Below are 15,891 nucleotides of genomic sequence, written 5' to 3'. Positions count from 1 at the left end.
GCTATATCAAGAGTCTCACCAACATAGAGGGTAGCCGGGTGAAAGTACAGAAGAATATGCACATTATAGCAATGGGTCTGAAATGCGCAGTGTGAAATAGATAAAAATTTAGAAAATGACCAGAAAAAGGTTCATTGTCACACTTGTCAGATTCAACAAATAAACGTCGATAAGACCTAGAAAAATAAGATAACAGCACTTACAGCAAAATTCTACTGATTCATGGTTATCGATCTCCATTTGACTGTTTATTATTTCGTGCTAGTGAGCATAATGCCCATCTGGGGAGGTACCCTCTCATACCTATCACACTCGAAAATTATTTTATTTAATTTTTCAGTGAGGACCCTTTGCAGCTATCGACATTTATTCAAAAAACGAACATTGGACTGGAGTTTTTACTCTTTCCTCTTTCAACAAATGTAGAAGTGTTTTTCGAAGAAGATATTACTTAAAATTCATCCATGAAAATACGTATGTGATACAGTTCCGCTTCACTTTCATACATAAATTAACCTCAAATGACAGCATATTTTCGGATGTACAGTCGATTTATGGTGAGAAGTATCAGTTGATACCGCAAATTGAATTGATGGCACTTGTAAACTTCATTGTCTGCCTTTATCTAGCAGTCCATAACCGCAACATCGTATAATGCTGTGCATCATTATCCTATAATTAAACGAAAAAGTTTTCCTCTGTTTAGCCATACTCTACCATCTAAAATTGTTTACAATCTTCTCTTGTTGACATTTTTCGTTACGCTTTATTAATCAGTATTGGATATGTATATTCTATTTTTGTTATGGATGTTACATTGACTAATTTATTAAGATAATAAATATTTGAATGTTGTTACAAAAAATGAAAAGAATTCGTAAATTTTAAGTTTAGTTATGCATCGGCCACATAAGAAAAATGATACCTTTGATTTATCTCCCTGTTTGCGACCATGCATATGTATATACAGGTCTAAAATTAGTACTAAAAAAAGCGACTTTTCGCTGATACACTAACTACTGATTATTTTTTGAACTTAAGCATCTTGCGTTAGGCATGTTGTTGTTTGAGATACTTAGCATGGTAGAAGAACAGCGTGTCTTTCTTAAAGTCGTTACTGATGCTTGTCCTCTTTCATCACAACAACTCAAAAGATTAAGGAGCTAACACACAGATAGGAAGTAGATTTATTCATCTCGAAGATGTACTGCAGACATTCATAAAAGAAACCTTGAAATCTAGCATATCGAAAGAAAATGTCATGTGACACACACTATTGTTCCAGAAAGAAATGCAAAAAAGCTCGCTAGGATCTGTCTGAAAGTATCAGAGTTCTACAGTGTTCCGACATCTCCACCATTAACGAAAGCGCAGTACATATTACAGAAAATGTAGCATCGCCACAGCTTTCACAAAAAGCAGCAGTAAACACAGTACCGACATCCTTAACTTATTTAACTGGTTTGTAAGTCTGCAGGCATTCGTGGCAGTTGTCACTGAAACTAAACGTGAATACCGGAAGATCCTGAAGAAGATCCCTGCACAGAGATCGAAACGTCGATCGTATAGAAATAAATTAAAGATGAGGACGAAGCTATCTGACAAGCTAGAAACTTCTCCTTTACATTTATACACTGTTATTGAATATTGTACGACACCTTGTAAATATAGCAGGATGCGAGTCTGCCTTCCAGAGACACAAGCAGCCATATGTAGCCTGGAGCCAGAGGCCTGGGAACACTCCTTAGGAGGTTCACTACGCCCTGCTGCATTTATGTATAGTAATCAGAAGTAGAGAAACGGGGACGCAGTTAACCTGAAAAAAAAAATACCGCTCCTCGAAGACAGAGTTGAAAAATGTATATGTCCCCTCCATATGGAGCTTCAAATTATCAGAAGGGGCATAATTTGCTGTAACGAAGGAATGGTTTTAGAGGTTATCTCAGCGAGTGTTTGTGCCTATTTTCTTGGGGAGTTCAAAACTAAATTACACATGAAGTCATATTCTAAGACCATTGCAGAACAAGAGTGTACATGTGTCCATGCTGACACAATTTTGGCGCTATAAGATTCTTGTGGGCAAAAAGTCTAAATTGCATACAGATCCACTGTGATATTGTAATGGTATGTACACCAAATGCCAAATCGCATCCAACCGCAGTGAAATGATCCCGGTCGTTTGACGAACGCTTTATAGACTTGTGTGTTGCTGCTCGAAAAGGAAGAGACATGGTGACTATTGAAAAAGCATGTCATGTATCTGTATAAGCATTCAGTGTGGCATTCAGTAAAAGTTACTAGATCAGCAAAAGCAATCTTTAACTTGCTTTTTGAAGTCCGTACCTTGGAGAAAAAGGTCGCTACTGAACATCTGTGAAAACGATTGGCCGGATGAAGATCCAATCTGGCCACTCGCTAGGGGAGAGGTCGCTGCCAGTGGAATACTTTAATATTAGCCTTCGTGAGAGAAATTTCGCCTCTAGGTCTGGAGGAAGGCACTCTAGCGTTTGTAGGAGATGATGTAAGACTTTTCTTGTGAATACAAGCGGCAACTGGCTGTGACAAAGCCTAAATGCTTACTGACACGAGAACAACAGTTGAGCAGACTATGGCAAAATTCGAGCAACAACTACATCCTGACATGTTTCGCAGTCTCAAGTGTTGTTCATAATGGAGACAGATAACACAGGAAATATTACTATTCGAAAAACATCATTGCAGTCCCGTTAGTATCTCTCCGTCGATGTTCACTCATCAATGAAAATCTCAAAGGAGGCTTTCCGAACATATCTCATAATATGGAAACTGCTAAACTGGAAACAACAGACATTTCAGTATCTGGGGCAAATCATGATGAGTGCGTGCGTAGTTCAGCCGAAAAGGGCCATCACCTCTTAGGACAACGGTTTAGATTCATGTTCCAATCCAGCTGAGTTTCAATTTGTTCTGAAGCGTCAATACGATGTATACTTCGCTTGAGAGGGAAGGTAACATTTTGTAAATTCCACGAGAAACTACTGCTTTCACGAATGTCTTGTAACTTTGCTTAAAATATATACATCACAAACCAAGTTATGACAGCCACTGCAAAAATTATATCTCGGCAGGTTTGGTGACGTAACACTTATGGTAAACGTACAGTAATAAGTAAGAAGTAAAATATGTCGTTTTTGTATTTTGAGAGAGCGTAAACTCTATAAAAACAGTGCACAAGTAAAAATAGTCACTCGGTTTCTGTTAACTCACTCTTCACCTAACGTTAACAGCTGAGGACTTTACCAGTAAGAGATCTCCTTCTAGCAACGTTCCTGTTCTGAAGAAAGATCGTCCGGCAGATGCACATAAGCTGATGACGTCAATTTCCTACAGATTCATGGAACATATTTTACGTCCATATAGTGTAACACGTTAGTACATGGAGATCAATTCGGACTTTGAGAAACTGAGTTCGCTCTTTTATTAATCTGTGAGATCAATTGTTGGATAGCGACACACTGGTTCATTCACTGTTGCGGAGGGCGTTACATATTGCTGCAAGCTGTGACATTGTGAGCAATACACTAGATTGACGAGTACCATACAGGCATTGTGAATGCACTGAGGACTTCCCCGAAATTCTTCACGGGAAGACATCATTAACTACGAAATTATCTTCATACTTACCTCAAGATTGTGTTTTAGGGACGTTATTCTTCACGATATACATAAATGATCCAGTGCATGACGTTGGCAAAGCATCAGAATGATCGTGGATGATGCTGTTGCGTATTGTGAAGGAAGGACCTCATACGCTTTGGCGATCAACATTCACCATGAACAAATTTAACGTATCGTGCATAAGTGGCAGGACCAATTTTTGTTCCACTACGCTAGTGGCGATCAATCACAGAAAATATTGGCAACTATAAAGTATATAGGAGTGTTCATCTGAAGCCATCTGGAGTTAAACTACTACAAATAACTAGGTACTGGAGACGCTGATGCCCGACAGATTCATTGGAAAAATTCTAATTGTATATAATTCACTCACGAAGGCGGTAGCTTCGAAATATCGATCCGTTGTTCAGTACTTCATGTTGTGGGTGACCTGTACCGTATAGAATTAATAGAGAAAATACAGAAGACCATAAAGAGAAGAGTGCGTTTCGCCATAGGTTTGACAACTAGGCCTAAGCTCAGGAAAATCTAAGAAAAGCTCAGCCGACGACAATGATAGAAGTGCAGTACTTCACGTATAGGTTAAGTGTTAAGACTGTATGAGCGTAGTTTTAAAGAACGGTCAAGCAAAATATTATTTCGTTCTACATACATCTCACGAAATTACCATAGCGCTATTGCCAGAGAAACTAGGGCTCAGATGGACACTTACCGACAATCATTCTTCAGGAAAGAGGAAAATAATACTGGCACATAAAGTATCGTCAGGTTGTTCGTGGGCCACAGAGGTAGATGTAGTCATTTTATTCTATTTCGCAAGTGTTTAATTTCTCTCAGTTTTCTCGCCCAATCGTCCACCTTTAAAACCAATATTTATGAAACCAATATTTATGAAATGTATTCACAGGCAGAAATTTTGTAACATGCACTAGTCAGATAGTACAGGAATGTCAAAATAGAACTGTCCCGCAGAATATTTCCTCCATCTTAAGACAGGCACCTCAACTTGCATCATCCACACACGTAGCGGATGATGGATGCTGGGTATCTTAAGGTGCAGGAAATATTCTGCGGCCCAGTTCTATTTCTGCCAACCTGTGCATTATGCGAAGAGGAACGGCATCACCCATGAAATGTGGAGGATGGTGTTATGTGTTCGGTTCTATTACGTGCACTAACAATTCTTTCATACTTGGCACTGGGTAATATTCCAATGACCTTCCGCGGTTAAGCACAGTGTGGCACAAGCTATCCAGGTGCCTTCATTAACAGCGGATTGTGACGCGCTGACACCTTGCTGTAGCTTCAGTATCTCTTTAAAGGTAGGGGCTGAAGACAACTACATTTCTCTTTGGTACTCTTAATACGCGAACAGCGCGAGGCGATTGTTTAAGTAATGTTGCCTATCAAAACATGTTGAAACATTTATAATTTTCCGTTGAGTGCAAAAATATGGTGCAGTATGAAATGCCTAGGGAGTTTAGCTGTCAAACAATTTTAGTATTAAAACTTCCTAGCAGATTAAAACTGTGTGCCGGACCGAGACTCGAATTCGGGCACCTTTGCCTTTCATGGACAAAGTTTTAATCTGGCAGGGAGTTTCAATCAGTGCACACTCCACTGCAGTGTGAAACTTTCATTCTGAGTTATGATATTCTTTAAAATTTCACAATGACAGAATGTTAGAGGAGAATAAATTTTATTCAGAATTATAATTGTTGAATTCTGCTCAAATGTGGAGAAATTAACAGCTGTCAGTATTGATACTCCAGGGAGAACACCTCAAGGGTCGTTTCATGGAAGATTTCTGTAGGCTGTGATCATACCAATCATTTTGTTAACATTGAAATTTGCATTCGATTTGTGCCTAAGTGGGTGACTGAAAGGTTTATGTGTGCTCTTTGTCAGCTGTGTTGTGACAAACATTTTAGCAGTATATTTTGCTTGATATTTGTTTGTTGGGAAGACATGTAATCATAGCAAAGAGTTAATAAAACGACATAAAAGTCGATGTTATAAGGAACCCGACATAAAATAATAAGGTAATGTATGAACTGCTGCCGGCCCGTATGGCCGAGCGGTTCTAGGCGCTACAGTCTGAAATCGCGCGACTGCTACGGTCGCAGGTTCGAATCCTGCCTCGGGCATGGATGTGTGTGATGTCCTTATAGTTAGGTTTAAGTAGTTCTACGTTCTAGGGGACTGATGACCTCAGATGTTAAGTCCCATAGTGCTCAGAGCCATTATGAACTGCTGACCTTGTTTCCTATTCCCCACTTACATTCCTACTATTTTAAAGAATGATATACTTCACATTCAGCGCAATGAACTGCACATATATTTAAGTCGGCATACAGGTGTCTATCAGCTGCTGTGTTTCAAAGCCCGACTCCCTAAACTACACATTAGGCAGTTGACGTAGTCGACATAACGGAAGTCATTCATAATATAGCCACAGATTTCTTCTTCTTTCGAATGGGCCTACTTTGGTCCACGATTGTTCAACTGTTCAACTGTTGGGCTTTGCCCAGTACTGTCGCATCCTCTGCCGATGTAACTCCTTTCTGTCTTCTGTCCAAGGGGTCCGTTTCCTTCGGGACTTTTCCTGATATCTTCGGACTTCCTTCACGGTATGTCTTACAGACTGCCTGTGCTGGATATCAGCTATTCCCAGCTCTTTAATGTCCTATTCAGTTTTCGTTAGCCAAGTGGTGCGAACCTTCTTGTTTTGCCAGACGGTGAGTAGTCGGTTGGTCAATTTGTTTGGAAGCAATCTTGCATCATGGCTATAGGAAGCTACCTTTCTTTTTCTTGCACAGTCAGAGAGCATATCGATTGTTCGTAGAGCTCCGAGTTATGTCACCTTCTGAATTTCCCTGCTTCTTCTACTGGGCCTAGGATCTTCCGGGAGGATTCTCTTCTCTCTGACTTCCAATTTCTCCATCACATCTCTCCGGTTCATGGAAGGACATTCCATGGCATACAGGGTACTGGTCGTATGAATGACGTATAGTGTTTAAGTTTAACGTTGCGTGACAGGCATTTTTTTGTTATAGGTGTTCACAGTCGGTCGACAGGCTAGTTCCAAATTGTTGACTCCCATGGATAATGATGTTTTTTCTGATATATTGGGTTCCGTCCATTCACCGAGATACTTAAACTCCTAAGTCCTTTTGATGTGATGTGAAGAACTCTGCTTTTCTCCAGGCAGTTTACCTGCATTTTAGCCATTTCAAGAGAATCAGCAATCGGTGCTATGTGACCTGCAAAAGCCTGGCAATCTACAATCAGTCCGTTTTTACGGCCCAGGTAGACACCACTCTGAACTCTCAAATCGGTCAGTTCCTTGCGCCATTCTCTCACAATCTTTTCCAGGACACAGTTGAAGAGAAGTGGAGAGAGTCCATACCCTTGTCTCCCTCCAGTTTTTATCTCGCTTTCTGAGATCTCACCTCTAAATTTGACCTTGGAGTGGATGTTGGTCAAGGTTTCTAGAATGATTCCGCAGGTTTTGTTGTCTAGTCGTAGTTTCTGGAGTATTTTGGTAAGCGTTTCTCTATCAACGGAGTTGAAAGCCTTTTTAAAATTAACAGAGGTGACGACCACCTTGCGGTTCCTGGTCTTGGAGTATGCCAGTACAGTTTTAAGGTTGATGATCCGTTCAGCGCAGGCTCTTGTCTTCCTGAAGCCTCCTTGAAGCTTCCTTGATGTTCTCCCAGTTGACAATCCAGATGAAGAGAAGTGAAGAGAGGCCATACTCTTGTCTCACTCCAGTTTTCATCCCGTTCTTACGTACTTCTTACTTTTAGATTTATTATTCTTTTTTTTATACTCAAACGTGTTCACGATTGTATTCCATAAGCATAAGCCTGTGCAAGTGCTTCGAATTGTAATTATGAAGGTAAATAAATTATCGTTACAGGCTGTTACTGTGAAATCGCCTCACCAGCACCTCAAAGCGCGTGCAGTAGGTGCCTGGGATACAGACTAAACATTTATTCATGTTCGCGTGAGGAGAATGGTGAAAGCTGACGAGTTTGACAAAGGGCAGGTCGTGACGGCCTCGCAGCTGGGAAGCAGTATCACGAAACTTGACTTTATTCTGTATTCACGTCCTGCGGTCTGTTAAATCATCACATGGAAAGAATTCCGGTGAAACGGTTTAAAGGCAAGAAGGCGTTGAGGTCTACCCTCTTGAAACAGCCGGGTGTGTGAACGTCAGGAGTTTGTTCACAGTATAAAACAGAGCAGAGAAACTCTGTGTCGTAGCTGATAGCGGCGTAAATTACTGATGAAGGCGTATGTACGTACTTCATAGTACTCCTTCATCGCAAATTGTTGCCAGGTAACACGGTAAATCGTCTATGCTTTTCTTGATCCAGTGACAGCACCAGCTGTGGATACAAATGGTTGAGAATGATATTTAGATGTCCAGGCGAAATTCTGTTCTACAGGGTGATTCCGTGATGACAAACAAACTTTCAAGGATGATAAGGAAGGGTAAATGTATGTGAGAGGTAAGGGGATTCCTGGTCCGGACACTAACGAGTCTAAAGTAGTAAGTGAAAATCGTTCTGATCTCTGACATCGGACCTCTTCTACTGCAAGCTCTTTGCTTTCTGTATTTTGCGAACAGTAAACGTCGGCACTAAAATGCACATCCTAAAAATTATGAACACTTGTTCAGTAGAAGACCCATGTTTCACAGTGTTAAAGATGAATAGTGCTCATAGCTCTGAAGGCGTACACATTAGAAACCGTGTTTACTGGACTTGTTTTTCTTGTTTGGTCCATACTACAATGTCTCAAAATATAGAAAACAAATAGCTTGTAGTAGAGGAGGTGTGACAAAGATATTCACTTATACCTTCAGTCTCGGTCGTCTCTGGACAAGGGTCCCTTGCCTGAAATTGTTACATATACTATTCTTCATCAACCCTCCGAGAGAACATTGTTGTGTCGGCTGCTGTGGGGGTCAGCACAAATAAGGGAGGAGAGAGGTTCCGAGGGCCGGTAGCAGGAATCCAAAATTATCTGTACATTAAACTTTAAGATTGATATAATACTTCAATTCCTGGCCAAGTACTGCACTCTCTATCGCAACACCCAGGACGCAGGCTGTGTAACGTCTTCCTGTTAGTGATATTCTCGATGTCTGCCACCGAGCTGGTCCGACCAGCGGCGGGCGGTTGGTTTAATCAGCGTTGACAGGGGGCGTTCAATTCCGTCCTCCTGGAGACGTGGCGCTGCCCGCTCTTTCCACTGACCCGCGGGTCAGCGCCTTTTTGACGCCATTTCGTGGCGCTGCGCTGGTCGGTGTGCAGTCGATGCTTTATTACTTCACATTCCTCCTACCCCATCCTCTTCCCCCCCCCCCTTTCACAAAGTCCCGCACCGTTGTCGTGTGGGAATTACGAAGGAGCGTCCACTGTCAAAAGCACGGGCTTAGTGGGATCGAAATGAACAAAGCATCTTTAAATCAACAAGACATTTTGAAACTTTTCTGGAAGATTAAAACTGTGTGCCAGACGGAGACTCGAACTCAGGACATTTGCCTTCCGCGGGCAATTGCTCTACCAACTGAGCTACCCAAGCACGACTCACGCCCCGGTCTCACAGCTTTAATTCCGCCAGTACCTCGTCTCCTACCTTCCAAACTTTGCAGAAGCTCTCCTGCGAACCTTGCAGGACTAGCACTCCTGAAAGAAAGGATATTGCGGAGACTTGGCTTAGCCACAGCCTGGGGGGATGTTTCCAGAATGAGAAACATCCACCAGGCTGTGGCTAAGCCATGTCTCCGCAAAAACATCCCCCAGGCTGTGGCTAAGCCATGTCTCCGAAATATCCTTTCTTTCAGGAGTGCTAGTCCTGCAAGGTTCGCAGGAGAGCTTCTGTAAAGTTTGGAAGGTAGGAGACGAGGTACTGGCGGAAGTAAGGCTGTGAGGACGGGGCGTGAGTCGTGCTTGGGTAGCTCAGATAGTAGAGCACTTTCCAGCGAAAGGCAAAGGTCCCGAGTTCGAGTCTCGGTCTGGCACACAGTTTTAATCTGCCACGAAAGTTTCATATGAGCGCACACTCCGCTGCAGAGTGAAAATCTCATTTAAGACATTTCGAAGTTTCTGGACTGCTTTCTGGCACTTTTTGGAGCAAACAAACGGCACATTCTCCCTGCGCAAAAGACGCAACGAAGCCGCTATCTGGGCTGCGTTGGGTATAAACCAGATACAACATGTCAACTTCCCGAGAACTGACTGCAATTCCGTCAAGTTCCGCCGAGTGGGGAGGTTCCGGATGGTTAGCAAGCATGACTAAGGGGGATAAACACCATGGCTATCAAAACAAGGCGTAAGTACTGAATTTTAAATGAAAAAACGGCACTTTTTTTCCTGGCGACACTTCAAACGTGCAGCTAAAAGTACTTGTAAAAGCGTACTAAGATTACTGATATGTTTCTCCGGTGTACGTCGTGACACCACAATATCGCCGAAGTAATTTGAACAGAATGTAACTTTCGCAGTAAGCTGTTCTAATTAGCGTTGGAATATGGCAGGCGTGGAAGCACTGCCAAAGGGTAAGAGCAAAAATTTGAACTACCCTAAACGTGTGGTGTTGACCAGAAACACTTTCTGAGATTCTACATGGAACGGAATTTACGAACACGCATAGAATAAGTCAATTTAAAAAAAAAAAAAGAAAAAGAAAAAGAAAAAGCAGCCTGCACCAAGCCTGTCCATTAATTCCTCAGGGTGAGGCAACGGATGAATATCAATTATTGTTTGTGGAATCATATTGGATTTAACGTCAGCATCAAGACGAAGGCTTCCTGAAGGCTTTGTAAGATTACTAAGGGAGAAGTTCATTGACTAGCCTGGATTGGAGCAATAACACCATTGTGTTGCTATTCTTTAAAGTTCACTTGGTACTTTGTCTGTAAGTTATTTAGGGACGGGACGCGCCCGAAACAGGTTGCGATTTAGCCTTCATTGTCACGTGCCTAGTTCTTCAGAAAATAAATCAGGAAACTTCGCAGTCAACTCAAAACACAAACAGAAAGTAATTCGTCCTGAATACGAAGACCAAACAAATCAAACGAATCTATTCAAAAATATTTTCGCAGACTCGCAAACGCACTGGTCTGGTGTCAGACTGAAATGTTGCAGGCAAACTACGTGTACCAAGGACTGGGATGTCCTGATCGATATACACAGTAAGTTACGTGTAAGTTTTTCTCAACTGTGGCGAGTAGCCCGATTAAGCAATGTAACGGAAGCGCCAGTGTCAAACTGAAATCGCACTCAGTGTCCGAAAATTACAAATTTCACAAGAAGTTTGAGTGTCTAGAATGAAAATGCAGTCAGGAGTAACTTCTGACGAGGCAGTTAATTCCCGTGCTGGCTGTTGACAAGAAATAAGAAAGTTTCACAATAGCTTACACTAGATGCGTAGCACAATAAGCGATGAACTGAGTGTCGTTCAACAGCACTTGGGCGGGGTGAAGGCAAATCCTAAATTTGGTCATTACTAGTACCGGTAGCCGATTTGGAAGAAACTACCTTCACTGAGGGAGAATGTGCTCCGCGCTGACGAGATCAAACGTGGATAGAATTCTTTTTGTGTCGGAAGCACACAGACTATGCATGACCTGGCTTACCGAAAGCAAAAAAAGTCGCGCTCTGCGAAGCACAATGTTGTCTCTTATGCATGGAAAAGCAGCGGTGGGATGATTTCACAGCAGACACATGCGTTGGCACTTGTTTACTCTGGCCACGGCGCAGCAGCCTGTTCGCGTGCGGTGATCGGTCGCAAGGCCTTACCTCTTTGTCACGTTGCCATACACTGCAAACGGGAGCGACCTCGAAGTTTTCCACAGCACTATTACAAGAGTCCTGCTGTTCAATAATTTCAAATTATGATGAGATTATTTGAAAATTTGTTCACCAATCCTACTGTCTGGCACATTGTACGTAATTTTGGGATAAGTTATTGCACAGGTGTTGCCCCTAGTAATTCCATCTTATCCATGTTTTACGTGCATTACATTTATAAAGTTTTGGTGGGTATGTATATCCAGTTTACGATCTCTCATCCTTATCACTGCTGCGTCGCAGCGCCACCTCTTGAGGTGATTCTGTATTAGGCTTCAGTACTAGCACACGACGCTGTGGTGCATTATGCTTACTACCTGAGCCCCGATCTTACTCTAGTACTCCCTCCTGTGAACGGGAACGCGTTGTGCAGATCTTGGTGCCTCTCGCGTCCATCTAGAAAAGGTAATGATTTTATATTTCTAGTTTTTACTGAGTTTAACGAAGGTGATGTTGGCCTGATATATTCGACGATGCCCTTTGGCTACACTGACTAAAGGATTCTTCTAAGAAATAACAAAATAAGGTACTTGCTCTTTCCATAGTTGATCTGTTTATACATGCTTTTAGGTTATCCAAGTCTGCACAAAGCGATCGCGATTCTTAAATAGATGTATTTGTTTCTGTTTTCTATGTAGATAACGTGAAGATGCTTAAATAAGGACTGATGACCTTCGCTGTTTAGTCCCCCTTAAACATCCACCACCCCCCTTAAATAAGGCGAAACGCGTCGTTGGAAAATAAAAAAACTAAAATTGCAACCAAGACTGTTTTTAACCAATACCAATACTGTATCATTAATCATTGCGTCACTATAGTACCGTCCACAACGACAATGTAAACGACACTGTCGCATCAAGTTCAGTGACACACTGACAATATGTCAGTTCTGGCTATTTCCGCAAGAAGCTGTAAAGAGCTGCAGGAACCTATACTTGGTCTTCACAATACTTAGTGAGAGCAGAAACTAAATCTTCAAAAATTAGCAACTCAGGCCTACTAGTCAGGAGTAACTTCTGACGAGGCGGTTAACTCCCGTGCTTGCTGTTGACAAGAAATAATAAAGTTTCACAATAGATTACACTTGATGCGTAGCACAATAAGCGTCGAACTGAGAGTAGTAATTGTTCATCGAAAGCTCTACAGTGGAACACATGGAGGAGGTGCTGTGCTCGTGGCTGGCTGTTGTGGCGGAGTTGATGCAGCAGCGGCTTGCGAATTAATGGATCAAATGGCTCTGAGCACTATGGGACTTAACACCTATGGTCATCAGTCCCCTAGAACTAAGAACTACTTAAACCTAACTAACCTAAGGACATCACACAACACCCAGTCATCACGAGGCAGAGAAAATCCCTGACCCCGCCGGGAATCGAACCCGGGAACCCGGGCGCGGGAAGCGAGAACGCTACCGCACGACCACGAGCTGCGGACTGCGAATTAATGAGCTGCTGGACTGCTATCATCAGCTGCCACATTTGTTGGTTCTGAAACTGAATGAACCGCATTAGATCAAAGCCAGCAGCATCCGGAGGCATAGGTGGAGGTGGCATAGGAGGCGGGTTAATGGCCATTTCAATGAGAGGAGCGCTGCACCTAAACTAACACAAATAGTAGCGACGCCCCTCTCAAAGGAAAGAGAAATATTAGAGACGTGCTGTGACAGAGCGTGGACGACCGAAGGCAGAGTTGGTTTTGGAATCCTCGTCATCAGATGTTTTGTCGGCTACTGTGGGAGTTAGCACCGGCACGGACAAGGAAGGAGAGATGCGACGATGGCTGGTAGCAGGAACCCAGAATGAGCTGTGCATTAAACTTTAAGGTTAATACAACACTTCATTTCTAAAAAGAAAATAAACTTAACTTCTCTTGCTTCCTGTGCCTCCTACACACAAGTACTACATTAGTACTCGCAGAAAGCAGACCAAGTAACGTCTTCCTATTACTCAGTTCTAATGCTCTTGACGTCTGCGACCGATCTGGGTCGATCACCGATAGGCTGCTGGTTAAATCAGCGTTGATAGGAGGCGCTGCACTCTTTCTTCCTAGAGGCATGGCGCCGCCCGCTCTTTCCATTGGCGTGTGGGTCAGCGCCTTCTTGATCCCGTCTCGCAGCACTGCGCTGGTCGGTGTGCAGTCGATGCTGTTGGACTAAACAAACACCTACTCGACCAGTCACGCAACCGCAGACTGCAGAATCCATTGGGACTAGTATTACGCTGTTGAAAGACGTGCACTTGGGCCTTTCTGGTCAGACGATGGGGTGTAAGGCATGCGTTAACTGTTACTGCTCACCACTTCCACTGTTTTCACAGATGCTTAAACAACCGCAGTAGAATCATGTTACGAGCATGACGCAGAATTTCTCGTCCAAGTCGCCCTGCATACTACACTCCTGGAAATTGAAATAAGAACACTGTGAATTCATTGTCCCAGGAAGGGGAAACTTTATTGACACATTCCTGGGGTCAGATACATCACATGATCACACTGACAGAACCACAGGCACATAGACACAGGCAACAGAGCATGCACAATGTCGGCACTAGTACAGTGTATATCCACCTTTCGCAGCAATGCAGGCTGCCATTCTCCCATGGAGACGATCGTAGAGATGCTGGATGTAGTCCTGTGGAACGGCTTGCCATGCCATTTCCACCTGGCGCCTCAGTTGGACCAGCGTTCGTGCTGGACGAGCAGACCGCGTGAGACGACGCTTCATCCAGTCCCAAACATGCTCAATGGGGGACAGATCCGGAGATCTTGCTGGCCAGGGTAGTTGACTTACACCTTCTAGAGCACGTTGGGTGGCACGGGATACATGCGGACGTGCATTGTCCTGTTGGAACAGCAAGTTCCCTTGCCGGTCTAGGAATGGTAGAACGATGGGTCCGATGACGGTTTGGATGTACCGTGCACTATTCAGTGTCCCCTCGACGATCACCAGTGGTGTACGGCCAGTGTAGGAGATCGCTCCCCACACCATGATGCCGGGTGTTGGCCCTGTGTGCCTCGGTCGTATGCAGTCCTGATTGTGGCGCTCACCTGCACGGCGCCAAACACGCATACGACCATCATTGGCACCAAGGCAGAAGCGACTCTCATTGCTGAAGACGACACGTCTCCATTCGTCCCTCCATTCACGCCTGTCGCGACACCACTGGAGGCGGGCTGCACGATGTTGGGGCGTGAGTGGAAGACGGCCTAACGGTGTGCGGGACCGTAGCCCAGCTTCATGGAGACGGTTGCGAATGGTCCTCGCCGATACCCCAGGAGCAACAGTGTCCCTAATTTGCTGGGAAGTGGCGGTGCGGTCCCCTACGGCACTGCGTAGGACCCTACGGTCTTGGCGTGCATCCGTGCGTCGCTGCGGTCCGGTCCCAGGTCGACGGGCACGTGCACCTTCCGCCGACCACTGGCGACAACATCGATGTACTGTGGAGACCTCACGCCCCACGTGTTGAGCAATTCGGCGGTACTTCCACCCGGCCTCCCGCATGCCCACTATACGCCCTCGCTCAAAGTCCGTCAACTGCACATACGGTTCACGTCCACGCTGTCGCGGCATGCTACCAGTGTTAAAGACTGCGATGGAGCTCCGTATGCCACGGCAAACTGGCTGACACTGACGGCGGCGGTGCACAAATGCTGCGCAGCTAGCGCCATTCGACGGCCAACACCGCGGTTCCTGGTGTGTCCGCTGTGCCGTGCGTGTGATCATTGCTTGTACAGCCCTCTCGCAGTGTCCGGAGCAAGTATGGTGGGTCTGACACACCGGTGTCAATGTGTTCTTTTTTCCATTTCCAGGAGTGTAGATTGATTTAACATACAACTGCTTTAAAGGAGTCTGGCAACTACTTATTTGCATGTAGTTCTACAACAAAAATGGTCTGTCAAGCACTGACACAAGGGGAAAGCTTCAAACATCGTCAGCTGACTCGAGCCTTGTTTCGCAGTTAGATTGTTTACCACACCAAAGAAGGACTAAGAGTTTTTACACCAATGCTTTTGATAAAACCAATCCTCTGGTTCATGACTTAGAATCGTCTCAGAAGCACATTTTATTGAGAAATCGATAAAATAAACTTTTACGGCTGCTACTTATGTACCCATGAGGTAAGCACTCATCAAGCAAAAAGGCAGTTTCTAAGTCAACTGAGAGAGATCTGTGTTCTACTGATACATTGATTCTGAAGATCTTTTAATATGTGTTTTTCTCCGTATTAAACTTGTTGGGATGAGGTGGGTAAAGCTAAAGAAATCAATCAGCAATAATAACAAAATAGGCAAGTAGATTGAAGACAACTGGAGTTGGTGACGAATTAAAATTTTAATTCCGGTCATCTTAGAATAGCTCTTTTACTCACCA

This window comes from Schistocerca piceifrons, chromosome 8, assembly GCF_021461385.2.
Source record: "Schistocerca piceifrons isolate TAMUIC-IGC-003096 chromosome 8, iqSchPice1.1, whole genome shotgun sequence".
NCBI lineage: Eukaryota > Metazoa > Arthropoda > Insecta > Orthoptera > Acrididae > Schistocerca > Schistocerca piceifrons.
This window is presented reverse-complemented; position numbering follows the sequence as displayed.